Raw genomic sequence first — 19,448 nt, 5'->3', positions numbered from 1 at the left:
TGTATATATATATATATATATATATATATATATATATATATATATATATATATATATATATATATGTATATATATATACACACACACACTGTATTCAGTTTGACTAGATCCATTCCTGTTATTCTCTTCCTACTGACAGGCAGGCGTTTTTACAGTATTTACAGCTACCTGAATAAAAAATAAAAAATTTCTGGTGTTCTTCTGATCCTATTAGTCCTATTAGCTACAGTATTTACAGTTAGTGTAATGCGTCCTCTGCACAGTGTGCACCTAAAGCTACCTGAAGAAAATTGGTGGTGTTCTTCTGATCCTATTAGTACCGCAGGCAGCTGTAGTATTTACAAGTTAGTGTAGTGCGTCCTCTGCACAGTGTGCACCTAAAGCTACCTGAAGAAAATTGGTGGTGTTCTTCTGATCCTATTAGTACCGCAGGCAGCTGCAGTATTTACAAGTTAGTGTACTGTGTCCTCTGCACAGCATGCACCTAAAGCTACCTGAAGACAATTGCTGCTGTTCTGCTCCTATTAATACGACAGGCAGGCAGCTACAGTATTTACAGTTAGTGTACGGTGTCCTCTGCACAGTGTGCACCTAAAGCTACCTGAAGAAAATTAGTGGTGTTCTTCTGATCCTATTAGTACCACAGGCAGGCAGTTGATTCTGCTAGCTGCAGTATCAGTATATACATACATCCCAGCTTTGTGCAGCTACATCTCACTGCAGTCCATTAGTATGTCTGGAAGGCCAACAAAGAGAGGCAGACAGTCACAAGCCAATAAAAGGGGGCAAGCAGGCTCTGTGTCTAGAGGCAACAGTGCTGGTCATGGAGACGTAGCATCCTCATCAGCACATGGCTGTGGGACACGCTTGTCTTTTTTTTCGGCAGCTGGCCGTGTTGAGCCGCAACATGCGGAAGATTCGGTAGAGTGGATGACCAAGCCATCCTCATCCTCCTCATCCTCGCTCACCCAGGCACAGGGTACTTTGTCTGGCAAAGCAGTTGCCAATGCAACCTCTTCCCTCAGCTCAATGGCATCAGTCACTCCTTCCCTAGTCCCACCATGTCCTCCTGAGGAGTCCCCTGAACTGTTTGACCACAGTGTTGGGTACATGCTCCAGGAGGATGCCCAGCGCTTTGAAGGCTCCGATGATGGTACCCAGCTAGAGGAAGGCAGTAACGTAAGCCCAGAGAGAGGGGATGCCCAAGAAGGACAGCAATCTGGCAGTCATGTTCCCCCAGCTGCAGCATACTGCCAGCTTTGCTCCAGTGATGACGAGGGAGGGAATGATGAGGTCACTGACTCCACGTGGGCGCCTGATAGGAGAGAGGAGGAGGAGGCGGCACATCTCCAATGAGGTAGGATGCCCTCCAGGGGAAAGCTTAAGGGCAGCACACCAACTGCATCACACTGCAGAGCTCCGCATGTGCAGGATGCTGCTGTCTCTGTGCGTTATTCCAAAGGTTCTTTGGTGTGGGCCTTTTTTGAGACAAGTGCATCAGATCCCACCGCTGCTATTTGCAACATATGTCTCAAGCGTATCTCGTGTGGCCAAAACATCACCCGCTTGGGCACCACATGCTTGACCAGACATATGTCGAACCTACCATGCAGTTTGTTGGCAAGTGTACCTAAAAGACCCACACCAAAGAACAAAGTGGACATCTCCTTGCTCCTCATCAGCTGGGATCTCCAACCCCACTATACCTTCAGTCCTCTCTGAAACCTGCACTGAGAGGAATGAAGGTGTAGAATTAGGTGTGTCACAGCCAAGTACTTGCAGGCAATCTGCTATCGGTACACCAATGTCAGATTGTACCAGGCAAATTTCCCTGCCCCAGCTGCTGCACCGCCGAAAGAAGTTCGCTCCCAGCCATCCACATGCCCAGCGGTTGAATGCTAGCTTGGTTAAATTGCTAGCACTTCAACTGCTGCCTTTTCAGTTGGTAGACTCTGCCCCCTTCCATGAGTTTGTGGAATGTGCGGTTACGCAGTGGCAGGTTATCAAACGCCACTTTTTCTCACGGAAGGCGATTCTGGCTTTCTACCGGCATGTGGAAGGCAATGACTTGGCCTTGCTGGACAGGGCGGTCAGCGGTAAGGTGCATATTACCGCTGACTCATGGTCCAGCAGGCATGGACAGGGATGTTACCTATCTTTCACCGCACACTGGGTGACTCTTCTGGCAGCTGGGAAGGATGCAGGACAGGGTGCAGTAGTATTGGAGGTTGTTCCGCCACCACGCCTCCAAAATTCTACTAGTGGTGATTTTGCCACACCTCTCTCCTCTACCCCTTCTCTTCTTCTTCCTCCATGGCCTCTTCCTGTGCTGATTTGTCCTCGGAACCAGCGGTGCTCCGTAGGCATTCAAGGGGCTACACAAGCACGCAGGCAAAAAGATCGGTAGAATTGTGCTTGGGGGACAGGAGCCACACTGGGGCAGAGATTCTGTTAGCTCTGCAGGGGCAGGTTCATAGGTGGTTGACGCCACGCCAGCTTAAGGCAAGTATGGTGGTTTGCGACAATGGCACCAACATCCTCTCCGCCCTCCGACAGGGACAACTGACCCATGTGCCCTGTTTGGCTCACGTCCTTAACTTGGTGGTGCAGTGGTTCTTGGGCATTACAGGATGTCCTGAGGCAGGCCAGGAAAGTCTGTGTGCATTTCCGCAGGTCATATAATGCCAGTGCTCGGCTGGCTGACCTCCAAAAGGAATTTAACCTGCCCAAGAACCGCCTATTCTGTGACATGCCCACCAGGTGGAACTCAACGTTGGCCATGCTGCAGCAGCTGCACATGTAGCAAAGGGCCATCAATGAGTACCTATGCGACTATGGCACCAGGACAGGGTCGGGGGACCTTGGTTTTTTTTCCCCACGCCAGTGTGCTATGATCAGGGATGCATGCACTGTCCTGTCACCATTTGAGGAGGCCACGAGGATGGTGAGCAGTGACAGTGCATGCATCAGTGACACTGTCCCTCTTGCCCAACTGTTAGAGCACACGCTGCGTGGAATAATGGACAGGGCACTTAAGGCAGAACAGAGGGAGGAAGAGGAGGACTTCCTTACCTCTCAAGGTCCCCTTTATCCAGACAGTGTTCCTGCATGCTCGCCGATCACACAGGAAGAGGAGGAGGAGGAGGATTGTGTCAGCATGGAGGTAGAGCCTGGCACTCAGCATCAGCAGCAGTCTTCAAGGGATCATTTACAGTCAAAAGAAACTTGTACTTGTACTTGTACGTGGCTGGGAGGAGGTGGCTGCGGATCATGTCGTCCTTAGTGACCCAGAGGACTCTTGACCAAATGTCTCAGCAAACCTACACTGCATGGCTTCCCTGATCCTTCAAATCCTGCGGAAGGATCCTCATATTCATGGTATCAAGGGGAGGGATGATTACTGGCTGGAAACCATCCTTGATCCATGTTACAAGGGTAAGGTTGCGGACCTTATCTTGCCGTCGCAGAGGGAGCAGAGGATGAAGCATCTTCGGGAGGCCTTGCAGAAAGGTTTGTGCAATGCGTTTCCAGAGCCTGGGAGGTTACAATTTCCTGGTCCTCCTGGACAACGTGTTGCTGAGGCTTCTGTCAGTCACAGAAGGAGTGGTGGAGAAGGTGGCCGTCTGACCAATGCGTTCAGACAATTTTTTAGTCCGCAGCCCCAAGGTCTGATCAGTTCCAGCAACCATCGCCAGCGTCTGACTCACATGGTGCAGGATTACCTAGGGGCAAGATCAGACTTGGACTCCTTTCCCACCGAAAAACCTCTGGGTTACTGGGTCTTGAGGATGGATCACTGGCCAGAGTTTGCACAGTATGCAATTGAGCTACTGGCCTGTCCTGCATTCAGCGTTCTTTTGGAACGCACATTCAGTGCTGCTGGAGGCTTGGTAACCGATCACAGGGTGTTCCTGCCTACTGAATCAGTCAATCGGCTGACCTTCATAAAAATGAATCAGTCTTGGATCACCAGCTACCAAGTACTTGATGTTGATGTAACTGATTGATTTTTTTTTTTTTTTTTTAATGTAAGATCCCTTCAAGACTGCCTATGCTGATGCTGAGTGACTATCCTGTTATGCTGAGTCACAATCCTCTTCCTCCTCAATTTTCATGCTGATAGCTTGTAAGAACATTTTTGGTTCTGGGCACCGCCACCAGTGACCAAGGCCCAATTTTTCTGCCCCTGTTTAACAGGGGTGTGTAATTGTAATTTTTGATGCAATACTTTGCAGCAGGGCTCATTCCTGCACTCCAACTAGAGTATCTGTGAGGGGTTGCAGTGTTGTGGCACCTGCACCAGTGCCCAAGGCCCAATTTTTCAGCCCCTGTTTAACAGGGGCTTATATTTACAATTTTTGATGCAATACTTTGCAACAGGGCTCATTCCTGTATCTGTGAGGGGTTGCAGTGTTGTGGCAGCAGTGGCTAAGGCCCAATTTTTCTGCCCCTGTTTAACAGGGGCGTGTAATTACACTTTTCGATGCAATACTTTGCAGTAGGGCTCATTTCTGCGCTCCAACTATAGCATCTGTGAGGGGTTGCAGTGTTGTGGCAATTTTTCTGCCCCTGTTTAACAGGGGCGTGTAATTACAATTTTTGATGCAATACTTTGCAGCAGGGCTCATTCCTGCACTCCAACTAGAGAATCTGTGAGGGGTTGCAGTGTTGTGGCACCAGTGCCTAAGGCCCAATTTTTCTGCCCCTGTTCAAGGGACATGTAATTACAATTCTTGATCTAATATTTCACAGCAGGGCCCATTCCTGCGCCCACCAAGAGTAACTGTGAGGGCTTACAGTGTTGTGGTAACACCACCACCAAAGGCTCAGTTTTTCTGCCCCGTTCAACAGGTGCATGTAATAATTCTTGATATAATATTTCACAGCAGGGCCTGTTCCAGCGCCCACCAAGAGTAACTGTGAGGACTTACAGTGTTGTGGCACCAGCACCATCACCACCACCAAAGGCCCAATTTTTCTACCACGGTTCAACAATGGCATGTAATTACAATTCTTGATCTAATATTTCACAGCAGGGTCTGTTCCTGCGCCCACCAAGAGTAATTGTGAGGGCTTACAGTGTTGTGGAAACACCAACACCCAAAGCCCCAATTTCTGCAGAGTATATAGGGCAGGCCCCTACTTTCAAACATCCAACTTACAAACGGAAGGAGACAACAGGAAGTGAGATGAAATCTACCCCTAGGAAGGGAAATTCTCTCCTGTAAGAGTTAATATGGGAAAAACGTGTCTCCTCTTCACTAATGCTTTATCACCAATCCTTGTTTCACTAAAAACCCCAAATTTTCAAAAAACATTTGTCATTGGGACAGAAAGTGAGGTGAAATCTTCTGAAGAGGTGCACAGACAGCAAAACAAATGTTACAGGGGTGATAACCCTTCCCTATGTTTTCCAAAAAGCTTAAAAATAGATTTTTTTTGGCTGGAGCTACACTTTAAAAATGTACCAGTTCAAAATTGCAAACAGATTCTACTTAACAACAAACCTACAGTCCCTGTCTTGTTTGCACCGCCTGTATACTGCTGTTCAGAGTATATAGGGCCTGGGGGCCCCACGCCTTTCCTTTTTCTAATTTGGGTGCGGGGTTCCCCTTAATATCCATACAAGACCCAAAGGGCCTGGTAATGGACTGGGGGGAGGGGTACCCATGCCGTTTGTCTCACTGATTTTCATCCATATTGCCTGGACCCGACATTACATTAAAGCCGCAAGCAGTTTTAAATGACTTTTATTCCTTTAAAAATGTAATTTTGTGCAGGGACTGTTCTAAGCACGGGAAACATGCGCCACTTTACAGGTATACTATAGACACCCACCAGGTACGATATTTAAAGGAATATTTCACTTTTTTTTCACTTTAAGCATCATTAAAATCACTGCTCCCGAAAAAACGTCCGTTTTTAAAACTTTTTTTGCATTGATACATGTCCCCTGGGGCAGGACCCGGGTCCTCAAACCCTTTTTAGGACAATAACTTGCATATTAGCCTTTAAAATTAGCACTTTTGATTTTGAACATTCGAGGCCCATAGAGTCCCATAGTTCGAGCAAACTTTCGGTCCGTTCGCAGGTTCTGGTGCAAACCGAACCGGGGGGTGTTTCTGCTCATCCCTAATGATTAGCCAAAGGCACCCTGCCTTTAGACAATTATGGCTCTCACAGCACATCGCGCTGTGATTAGCCAAAGCATGCAGGTCAGGTGCATGCTTTGGCCAATCAGCAGCTGTTAATGTACTGCGATCTCGCAGTGCATTATGGGGCATTACGTTAGAATTAGAAAATCGAGCCCAGCCCTATTGATGATCTGTGTGCTAACATGGCCAAATTAATGGATTTCTAATACACTGATCATCCACAACATTATGACTACCCACCATAACATTATGACCACCTACCTAATAATGAGTAGGCCCCACTTTTGAAGCCGAAACAGTCTTGACTCCTGACCCATCAAGGCATGGACTCCACTAGACCCCTGAAGGTATGCTGTGGTATCTGGAACCAAGCCATCAGTACCAGATCCTTTAATTCCTTGCCTTCCTCCCATAATGCATCTGACCAGCCACATGATGCTCTGTGGTCCAGTTCTGATGCTCATGTGCCCATTGTAAGTGCTTTTGGCTGTGGACATGGGTCAGCATGGGCACTGGTCAGCAGCTAAGCAGCCCCATACACAATTAACTGCGATGCACTGTGTGTTCTGACATCTTTCTATCAGAACCAGCATTCAATTTTCAGCAATTTGTGGTACAATAGACTGCTCCCCAAAAGAATCAATGAGCCTTGGCAGCCCATGTCCCTGTTGCCGTTTTCCTTCCTTGGAACACTTTTGTTAGGTCCTGACCACTGCAGGCCTGGAACATCTCACAAGAGCTACAGTTTTGGAGCTGGACCCAGTCTATTAGCCATTACAATTTGGCCAATGTCAGAATTGCTCAAATTCTTACACTTGTCCATTTTTTCTGCTTTAAATACATTAATTTCATGGACAACTTGTTAACTTGCTGCCTTATATCCCCCACTCACTTTCAGATTCATTGTAACAAGATAATCAGTGTTATTCACGTTACCTGTCAGTAGTCATAATGTTATGGCTGATTGGTGTATCATGTGTTCCAGATGGTCATGCTATGGTATTATTTGTGCATGAACAAACATCCTCCATGCTCATGAACGCCATTTGGAACCATAGCACAAAGCTGTGATGCAGCCACAATAAAATACTGTTACATAGCTCCCAACTGTCCCTGATTTTTTGAGGGACTGTCCCTGATTTGGAACAAAGTCCCTCTGTCCCTCTTTCCTCCTTATTTGTCTCTCATTTTGGTCTGACCTATATAGTTGTATATAAAATGCCCTTATTCTTTCAAAATGTGTTTCACAGTGTTAAACCTTTCATCCAATTTCAAAATTGCTGCATTTGTAAATTTTTAAATTCCAATATAAAGGAATAGTAGTGATAAAAAAAAAAAAAAAAAGTACTTGTGGGTTTAGTTTAACCAGTTACTGTCCCATAGCCAAATGACAGCTGCAGGACGGTTGGATAACTCTGGGAGCATGTACTATGACGTGATCCCGGAAAACCACTCCCGCGCGCCCCCTGGGGCATGCACACGGGAACATCCGTGACTGCCGGGTCCAGAGGACCCGGAACATCACGGATCACAGTAAACGGCCGCTAATCGCGGCTGTTTACCATGTGATCGCTCCGTCAAATGACGCCGGTTCCTCCCTCCCCTCTCTGTACCGATCAGTACAGAGGGGTAGAGATCGGATGGCAGCAGCGCTGTGGGCTGGATCTGTAGTGCCCACAGCACTGCTCTGTGAAATGTGCAGTCACAGCCATGGATCCATCCATCCATGCTCAGCCATCCCTCCATGCTCAGCATTACCCTGCACTACTCTGCAATACTATGCAATTCCCTGTGCAATATTCTGCAATTCCCTGTGCAATATTCTGCAATACCCTGTGCAATACTCTGCAATCCCCTGTGCAATACTCTGCAATCCCCTGTGCAATACTCTGCAATACTCTGCAATTCCCTGTGCAATACTCTGCAATACTCTGCAATACCCTGCAATAATCCGCAATACCCAGCCATGCTCTGCCATACCCAGCCCTACTCTGCCATACCCAGCCTTACTCTGCCATACCCAGCCATACTCTGCAATACTCGGTGATACTCAGCCATACTTTGCCATACCCAGCCATGCTCAGCCATGCTCAGCCATACTCTGCCATGCTCAGCCGTACTCGGCTGTACTCGGCCTCTGTATGTGGCCAGGCTGTGGAAGTCTCACACATGTGGTATTGCCGTACTCAGGAGGAGTAGGAGAATCTATTTTGGGGTGCCATTTTTGGTATGTACATGCTATGTGTTAGAAATATTGTATAAATGGACAACTTTGTGTTATAAAAAAAAATGCATTTTAACCACTTCCCGCCCGCCGGCCGTCATACGACGTTCTTGACTTTGTGCAGGGATATCTGAATGATGCCCGCAGCTACAGGCATCATTCAGATATTAGCTTTTTCAGCCGGCGATTCCCTACACCATAGGAATGATCATAGCAGCTGTTCCACTGCTTGATCGTTCTTATGGGAGGCGAGAGGGGACTCCCCCCCCCCCCGCCGCCCTCAGGTGCTTCTACCGACTCACCGCTACGATCAAAGCCAGGATTGTTTTTTTTTGTTTGTTTTTTTTTATTTCAGACTTCCCAGCCTAGAGGTGAGATGTGGGGTCTTATTGACCCCATATCTCACTGTAAAGAGGACCTGTCATGCCACATGTTTACATGTTTACATTCCTTGTAATAGGAATAAAAGTGATAAAAATGTATTTTTTGTACAAAAGCATCAAACTAAAATAAATAAAGTAAAATGAACAATAAAAAAAAAAAAAAAATATTTTTTTCCCCCGTGTCCCCGTGTGCTCACATGCAGAAGCGAACGCATACGTAAGTCCCGCCCACGTATGAAAATGGTGTTCAAACCACACATGTGAGGTATCGCTGCGATCGGTAGACCTAGAGCAATAATTTGGCCCTAGACCTCCTCTGTAACTCAAAACATGTAACCAGTAAAAATTTAAAAAATTTAAAAGCGTCGCCTATGGGGATTTTTAAGTAGCGAAGTTTGGCGCCATTCCACGAGCGTGTGCAGTTTTGAAGGGTGACATGTTAGGTATCTGTTTACTCGGCATAACTTCATCCTTCACATTATGCAAAAACATTGGGCTAACTTTACTGTTTTGTTTCTTTTCTTTCCAAAAAAAAACGCGTTCGAAAAATTGCTGCGCAAATACCGTGCGAGATAAAAAGTTGCAATGACCGCCATTGTATTCTCTAGGTCCTTTGCTAAAAAACATATATAATGTTTTGGGGTTCTATGTAATTTTCTAACAAATAAATGATGATTTTTACATGTAGGAGAGAAATGTCAGAATTGGCCTGGGTGCTCCAGAACCCCTGAAGGTGCTCCCCTGCATGTTGGGCCTCTGTATGTTGGCTCGCTGTGTAAAAGTCTCACACATGTGGTATCGCCATACTCGGGAGTAATAGCAGAATGTGTTTTGGGGTGTAATTTGTGGTATGCATATGCTGTGTGTGAGAAATAACCTGCTAATATGACAATTTTGTAAAAAAAAAAAAAAAGAAAAAAAAAGAAAAAAAAATCTTGATTTTGCAAAGAATTGTGGGAAAAAATGACAACTTCAAAAAACTCATCATGCATCTTTCTAAATACCTTGGAATGTCTTCTTTCCAGAAAGGGGTCATTTGGGGGGTATTTGTACTTTGCTGGCATGTTAGGGCAGGGATCCTCAAACTACGGCCCTCCAGCTGTTGCAGAATTACACATCCCATGAGGCATTGTAAAACTTTGACATTCACAGACATGACTAGGCATGATGGGAATTGTAGTTCCTGAACACCTGGAGGGCCGCAGTTTGAAGATCCCTGTGTTAGGGTCTCAAGAAATTAGATAGGCCATCAGTACTTCAGGTGTGATCAATTTTCAGAGATTGGCACCATAGCTTTTGGACTCTATAACTTTCACAAAGACCAAATAATATACACTGATTTGGGTTATTTTTACCAACCATATGTAGCGGTATAAATTTTGGCCAAAATATATGGAGAAAAATTACTAATTTGCAAAATTTTATAACAGAAACAAATTCTTTTATAACGCAAAAAATAAAGAACCCGGCGGTGATTAAATACCACCAAAAGAAAGCTCTATTTGTGTGAAAAAAAGGACAAAAATTTCATATAGGTACAGTATTGCATGACTGAGTAATTGTCATTCAAAATGTGAGAGCACCGAAAGCTGAAAATTGGTCTGGTTATTAGGGGGGTTTAAGTGCCCAGTGGTCAAGTGGTTAATTAATCATTTGTTTGTATATTTCTCTTTTAAGGGGGCGTGGTGGGGGTGTCCTTTGCCTACATACTTGTTCTAATAGGTGTCCCTCGTTCCCATCTCAAAAATTTGGGAGGTATCCTTTTATCCTGCCCACCATGTTTCTGAAGCCTTACTAAAGCCACTGAAGTATTGTATTATAAAACACTAGGTAAGCTACAAACTAATGTCACACATACATAAACCAGCATTCCAAATGATTCATTCTAGTAACTAGTATATAATAAAATGTTTAACAGAGAGGGACGAGTAAATATTGTATATGTTTATATAAGACAGCAACGGGGTAAGAATATACACATACACATATTATATGTACATTTATTCATAGGTAAATATTAATGATACACTAATGTCCTGGTCTCAGGGGCTGCCAACTGTCAGCAGATTTATAAACAGTTGGAATATGAGAGAGCAAACCTGGCCAGCATCCCTCTCTGGGGTGTCCTTACACTCAGTTGAGCAGACAAGCCTTCCAATCAGGATGCAGCAAACAGACCCCCTGTGGAAGTTCGTACATCTGTTCAGATCATTTCCCTGAAGTCAAGAGAGAAAAATTGTGCTGCTGGCAATAACAGCAAAGACAGCATCACGGACATGGAAAGTTGACAAAGGCATGCTTTCCCCAGCACCCCAAGCACCACTCCCTCCATTTTGTGTCTTCTTCATGAATCATCCTTTCAGCTCTACCTCATCCTCCACAGATCTGTATACGTATTTAATGACTTTGCTTTCTGGGTGCAGTGTTCTCATATGTTGCCTTTAGATGTGTGTATGGGAGAACAGAGGAATAAGGATAAGAGGCAGACACTTTCATCTTATCCTGGCTCAGGAACACTGATTACAGCAGATCCACAGATGTGTCTGTGAGGGTCCCCAGTGACTACAATAGCAGAACAATGGGATTTCACATGAGAGGCCAAATCAATCCAGGCTCTTTTAAGGATTTCTAGAACATTGGCATTCTTTAAAATCACCTGATGAAACCATTTCATAACACATAATGCTAATCACAAAAGTAAACCTGTCTTTCTTAACCACTTCAGCCCTGGAAGATTTGGCTGCTCAATGACCAGGCCATTTTTTGCGATCCGGCACTGCGTCGCTTTAACTGACAATTGCGCAGTCATACAGTGCTGCACCCAAACAGAATTGACGTCCTTTTTTCCCCACAAATAGAGCTTTCTTTTGGTGGTATTTGATAATTTCTGCTGTTTTTATTTTTTGCGCTATAAACAAAAAAAGCGACAATTTTGAAAAAAACACACTATTTTGTACTTTTTGCTATAATAAATATCCCCATTTTTTTTTTAAAAAAAGCTATTTTTTTTCTCAGTTTAGGCCAATATGTATTCTTCTACATATTTTTGGTAATAAAAATCGCAATAAGCGTATTGCGCAAAGGTTATAGCATCTACAAAATAGGGGAGAGATTTATAGCATTTTTATTATTATTTTTTTTTTTTTTTACTAGTAATGGCGGCGATCTGCGATTTTTATCAGGACTGCGACATTATGGCGGACACATCAGACACTTCTGACACATTTTTGGGAACATTGGCATTTATACAGCGATCAGTGCTATAAAAATGCACTGATTACTGTAAAAATGTCACTGTCAGGGTAGGGGTTAACACTAGAGGGCGATCAAGGGGTTAATTGTGTTCCCTGTGTGTGTTTCTAACTGTAGGGGGAGGGGACTGACCTAGAGGAAATGACAGATCGTGATTCCTAGCTATTAGGAACTCACAATCTGTCTCTCCTCACACAACAGTACAGGGATTTGTGTGTTTACACACACCTCCCTGTTCTGCCCCTCATGCCCGCTATCGCTTGTGGCCGGCGGTCATCACAGCGAAAGGGTTAAAGACATTGGCAACTCTAAGCTTTGTGAGGCCTTAGGCAAACTTTAGACATGAGGCCCCACACATGCCCATAATGGGAAAAATAATTCAAGCAATAAAAGTGAACCGTATAAATTGCATATATAAAGAGCCTTAAATCCTATGATCTATGAAATTACAGTTTCTAAAATTCTCTCTAACCAATTCTTCTTGAATAAAATATATAGACTACATATATATTATACATATATATGTATATACTGTATATACATACATATTATACATACATATATATTATATTACACATATATACAGTATCTCGCAAAAGTGAGTACACTCCTCGCATTTTTGTGAATATTTTATTATATCTTTTCATGTGACAACACTGAAGTGAAATGACACTTTGTTACAATGTAAAGTAGTGAGTGTACAGCTTGTATAACAGTGTAAATTTGCTGTCCCCTCAAAATTACTCCACACACAGCCATTAATGTCTAAACTGCTGGCAACAAAAGTGAGTACACCCCTAAGTAAAAGTGTCCAAATTGGGCCCAATTAGTCATTTTCCCTCCCCGGTGTCATGTGACTCGTTAGCGTTATGCCGCGTTCACACGATAGGAAATGCCGCCAGCAAAACTCCGATGTGAGCTTTTTGTCGGAAAATGCGACCGTGTGTATGCTCCATCGGTCTTCTGCTGGCGGAATTCAAGCCAGCAAAAGATTGAGAGCACGTTCTCTATTTTTCGGTCGGGAAAAGTTCCTATCTTAAAATGCGTTTGTCTGTATGCAATTCGGACACGCAAAAAATCACGCATGCTCGGAAACAATTCGACGCATGCTCAGAAGCATTGAACTTCATTTTCTCAGCTCGTTGTAGTGTTGTACGTCACTGCGTTTTTCACAGTCAAAGTTCAGAGAACTTTTGTGTGACCGTGTGTATGCAAGGCAAGCTGGAGCGGAATTCCGTCCGAAAAACCATCCAAGTTTTTTCTGACGGAAATTCTGATCGTGTGTACACGGCATTACTAGGACTCAGGTGTGAATGAGAAGCAATTGTGGTAAGTTTGGTGTTATCGCTCTCACTCGCTCATACTGGTCACTGGAAGTTCAACATGGCACCTCATGGCAAAGAACTCTGAGGCTCTGAAAAAAATAATTGTTGCTCTACATAAAGATGGCCTAGGCTATAAGAAGATTGCCAAGACCCTGAAACTGAGCTGTAGCACGGTGGCCAAGACCTTACAGCGGTTTAACAGGACAGGTTCCACTCAAAACAGGCCTCGCCATGGTCGACCAAAGAAGTTGAGTGCATGTGCTCAGTGTCATATTCAGAGGTTGTCTTTGGGAAATAGACATATGAGTGCTGCCAGCATTGCTGCAGAGGTTGAAGGGGTGGGGGGTCAGCCTGTCAGTGCTCAGGCTATACACCGCACGCTGCATCAAATTGGTCTGCAGTGCTGTCTTCCCAGAAGGAAGCCTCTTCTAAAGATGATGCACAAGAAAGCCCGCAAACAGTTTGCTGAAGACAAGCAGACTAAGGACATGGATTACTGGATCCATGTCCTGTGGTCTAAAGAGACCAAGATAAACGTATTTGGTTCAGATGGTGGCAACCGTGTGCGGTGGCAACCAAGTGAGGACTCGGAGTACAAAGACAAGTGTGTCTTGCCTACAGTCAAGCACGGCGGTGGGAGGTCTGGGGCTGCATGAGTGCTGCCGGCACTGGGGAGCTACAGTTCACTGAGGGAACCATGAATGCCAACATGTACTGTGACATACTGAAGCAGAGCATGATCCCCTCCCTTCGGAGACTGGGCCACAGGGCAGTTTTCCAACATGATAATGACCCCAAACACAGCTCAAGACAACCACTGCCTTACTTAAGAAGCTGACGGTAAAGGTGATGGACTGGCCAAGCATGTCTCCAGACCTAAACCCTATTGAGCATCTGTGGGGCATCCTCAAATGGAGCGTGGAGGAGCGCAAGGTCTCTAACATCCACCAGCTCCAGGATGTCATCATGGAGGAGTGGAAGAGGACTCCAGTAGCAACCTGTGAAGCTCTGGTGAACTTCATGCCCAAGAGGGTTAAGGCAGTGCTGGAAAATAATGGTGGCCACACAAAATATTGACACTTTGGGCCAATTTGGGCATTTTCACTTAGGGGTGTACTCATTTTTGTTGCCAACAGTTTAGACATTAATGGCTGTGTGTTGAGTTATTTTGAGGGGACAGCAAATTTACACTGTTATACAAGCTGTACACTCACTACTTTATTTTGTAGCAAAGTGTATTTTCTTCGGTGTTTTCACATGAAAAGATATAACAAAATATATTTACAAAAATGTGAGGGGTGTACTTACTTACGTGAGATACTGTATATTACACACACACACACACACATATAGATAACATTTGTGCAGCTGCTACTAGCAATATGTTTAAGGTATAACAAGAGTCAAAAAACATATTTCTCAATTTACATGAAGGTCAGGTTAATATAACCCAGCACAGAGTTCCCCCATACATCAGAGTGTGCAGGATTCCCCCTTAAAGTGCAAGAGGAAATTTGATGTAAGGGGGAATGTTGCAGACTTTAGTGTAAGGGGGAACTCTGATGTAAGGGGGGGCTCTGGTGACGAGATCACCTTATATCAAAGTGCACTGCGTTCCCCTTTACATCAGCGTTCCCCTTTATGTCATTGTCCACAGAGTTCCAACTTGCATTTAAAATGGAAACTCTAATGTGGGGGGGGGACTCTTGTCACCATAGAGCACCTTCCGCAGAGTGAATGCACTAAGGTAAGGGGGGGAAGGGGTACTGATATATCAGTAACCTTTATATCAGTGCCTTACTACGCTGTCACTGACAAATACACAGGTTCCCCCGTGCAGGGCTTAGTCAGATTGTCCTCTCTGGGCTCCAACTTGGTGGCGCTCCTTTCATCTTATATTAGATTATGAGACTGTGAGGACATGATATAAGAGATGGTCAGAGACTGCAAACATTCTACAGGAGATAGTCAGAGAGTGTGTGGACATGATACAGGAGATGGTCAGAGACTGCATACATGTTACAGGAGATGGTCAGAGACTGCATACCTGATACAGGAGATGGTCAGAGAGTGTGCAGACATGATACAGGAGATGGGTCAGAGATTGCATACATGATACAGGAGATTGTCAGAGATTGCAGACATAGTACAGGAGATGGTCAGAGACTGCAGACATAGTACAGGAGATGGTCAGAGACTGCAGACATAGTACATGAGATGGTCAGAGACTGCAGACATAGTACAGGAGATGGAAAGAGACTGCAGACATGATACAGGAGATGGTCAGAGATTGCATACACGATACAAGAAATGGTCAGAGACTGCATACATGATACAGGAGATGGTCAGAGAGTGTGCAGACATGATACAGTTGATGGTCAGAGACGGCACACATGATACAAGAGAAGGTCAGGGAATGCATACATGATACAGGAGATGGTAAGAGAGTGTGCAGACATGATACAGGAGATGGTCAGAGATTGCATACATGATACAAGAGATGGTCAGAGACTGCATACATGATACAGAAGATGGTCAGAGAGTGTGCAGGCATGATACAGTAGATGGTCAAAGACTGCATACATGATACAAGAGATGGTCAGAGACTGCATACATGATACAAGAGATAGTCAGAGTGTGCAGACATGATACAGGAGATGGTCAGAGATTGCATACAAGATACAAGAGATGGTCAGAGACTGCATACATGATACAAGAGATAGTCAGAGTGTGCACACATGATACAGGAGATGGAAAGAGACTGCAGACATACTGCAAGACATGGTCAGAGACTACAGACATACTACAGTAGATGGTCAGAGACGGCAGACATACTACAGGAGATGATCAGAGTGTGCAGACATGATACAAGAGATGGTAAGAGACTGCATACATGATAGAGGAGATGGTCAGATTGTGTGCGGAAATGATACAGGAGAAGGTCAGAGACTGCATACATGATACAGGAGATGGTCAGAGAATGTGCGGTCATGATACAGGAGATGGTCAGAGACTGCAGACATGATACAGGAGATGGTCAGAGACTGCAGACATGATACAGGAGATGGTCAGAGACTGCATACATGGTACAAGAGATGGTGAAAGACTGCATACATCAGGGGTGTCCAAACTACGGCCCTCCAGTTGTTCAGGAACTACAATTCCCATCATGCCTAGTAATGTCTGTGAATTTCAGAGTTTTACAATGCTTCATGGGAAGTGTAGTTCTGCAACAGCTGGAGGGCCGTAGTTTGGACACCCCTGGCATACATGATACAAGAAATGGTGAGAGACTGCATACATGATACAGGAGATGGTCAGAGAAGGTGCAGACATGATGCAGGAGATGGTCAGAGACTGCAGACACACTACAGGAGATGGCCATATAGTGTGCGGACATGATACAGGAGATTATTATTATTATATTATTATTATTATACGCAATTTTTTATAGCGCAAACAGTTTACACAGCGCTTTACAATGTATAGGGGGAGCAACACAATTACAGTACAATACAAGAGGTACAGGAGGGCCCTGCTCGTAGAACTTACATTCTAAAGGAGATGGTCAGAAACTGCATACATGATACAGGAGATGGTCAAAGACTGCATACATGATACAGGAAATGTTCAGAGACTGCATACATGATACAGGAGATGGTCAGAGAGTGTGCAGACTTGATACAAGAGATGGTCAGAGACTGCAGACATGATATGGTTAGAGAGTGTGCGGGCATGATACAGGAGATGGTAAGAGACTGCAGACACACTACAGGACATGGCCATATAGTGTGCAGACATGATACAGGAGATGGTCAGAGACAGCAGACACGATACAGGAGATGGTCAGAGACTGCAGACATGATGCAGGAGATGGTCAGAGACTGCAGACACACTACAGGAGATGGTCAGATAGTGTGCAGACATGATACAGGAGATGATCAGAGACTGCAGACATGATACAGGAGATGGTAAGAGAGTGTGCAGACATGATACAGGAGATGGTCAGAGATTGCATACATGATACAAGAGATGGTCAGAGATTGCATACATGATACAGAAGATGGTCAGAGAGTGTACAGACATGATACAGGAGATGGTCAAAGATTGCATACATGATACAAGAAATGTTCAGAGACTGCATACATGATACAGGAGATGGTCAGAGACTGCATACATGATACAGGAGATGATCAGAGAGTGTGCAGACATTATACAAGAGATGGTCAGAGACTGCATACATGATACAGGAGATGGTCAGAGACTACAGACACATTACAGGAGATGGCCATATAGTGTGCGGACATGATACAGGAGATGGTCAGAGACTGCAGACATGATACAGGAGATGGTTAGAGAGTGTGAAGACATGATACAGCAGTTGATCAGAGACTGCAGACACACTACAGGGGATGGTCAGATAGTGTGCAGACACGATACAGGAGAGGGTCAAAGACAGCAGACATGATACAGGAGATGGTCAGAGACTGCAGACACACTACAGCAGATGGTCAGATAGTGTGCATACATGATACAGGAGATGGTCAGAGACTGCATACATGATAAAGGAGATGATCAGAGAGTGTGCAGACATGATTCAAGAGATGGTCAGAGACTGCATACATGATACAAGAGATGGTCAGAGACTGCATACATGATAAAGGAGATGGTCAGAGAGTGTACAGACATGATACAGAAGATGGTCAGAGACTGCAGAAACACTACAGGAGATGGCCATATAGTGGTCATATAGTGTGCGGACATGATACAGGAGATGGTCAGAGACTGCAGACATGATACAGGAGATGGTCAGAGACTGCATACATGATACAGGAGATGTTCAGAGACTGCAGACATGATACAGGAGATGGTCAGAGAGTGTGCGGACATGATACAGGAGATGGTCAGAGACTGCAGACACACTACAGGAGATGGTAAGAGAGTGTGCAGACATGATACAGGAGATGGTCAGAGATTGCATACATGATACAAGAGATGGTCAGAGATTGCATACATGATACAGAAGATGGTCAGAGTGTGCAGACATGATACAGGAGATGGTCAAAGATTGCATACATGATACAGGAGAAGGTCAGAGACTGCATACATGATACAAGAGATGATTAGAGAGTTTGCAGACATGATACAAGAGATGGTTAGAGACTGCATACATGATATGGTCAGAGAGTGTGCAGACATGATACAAGAGATGGTCAGAGACTGCATACATGATACAGGAGATGTTCAAAGACTGCAGACACACTACAGGAGATGGCCATATAGTGTGTGGACATGATTAAGGAAATGGCCAGAGACTGCACACACTACAGGAGATGGTAAGAGACTACATACATGATACAAGTGATGGTAAGAGACTGCATACATGATAAAGGAGATGATCAGAGAGTGTGCAGACATGATATAGGAGATGGTCAGAGACCGCAGAAACACTACAGGAGATGGCCATATAGTGTGTGGACATGATACAGGAGATGGTCAGAGACTGCATACATTATACAGGAGATGGTCAGAGACTGCATACATGATACAGGAAATGTTCAGAGACTGCGTACATGATACAGGAGATGATCAAAGAGCGGGCAGAGATGATATAAGAGATGTTTAGAGACTGCATACATGATATGGTCAGAGGGTGTGTGGACATGATACAGGAGATTGTCAGAGACTGCAGACATGATACAGGAGATGGAAAGAGAGTGTGCAGACATGATTTGGAGATGGTCAGAGACTGCATACATGATACAGGAGATGGTCAGAGACTGCAGACACACTACAGGAGATGGCCATATAGTGTGCATACATGATACAGGAGATGGTCAGAGACTGTATACATGATACAGGAGATGATCAGAGACTGCAGACATGAAACAGAAGATGGTAAGAGAGTGTGCAGACATGATACAGGAGATGGTTAGAGATTGCATACATGATAAAGGAAATGTTCAGAGACGGCATACATGATACAGGAGATGGTCAGAGACTACATACATGATACAGGAGATGATCAGAGAGTGTGCAGACATGATACAAGAGATGGTCAGAGACTGCATACATGATATGGTCCGAGAGTGTGCACACATGATACAAG

This window comes from Aquarana catesbeiana, linkage group LG10 (genome assembly GCF_042186555.1).
Source record: "Aquarana catesbeiana isolate 2022-GZ linkage group LG10, ASM4218655v1, whole genome shotgun sequence".
Taxonomy (NCBI): domain Eukaryota; kingdom Metazoa; phylum Chordata; class Amphibia; order Anura; family Ranidae; genus Aquarana; species Aquarana catesbeiana.
Note: the sequence above shows the minus strand (reverse complement) of the source record.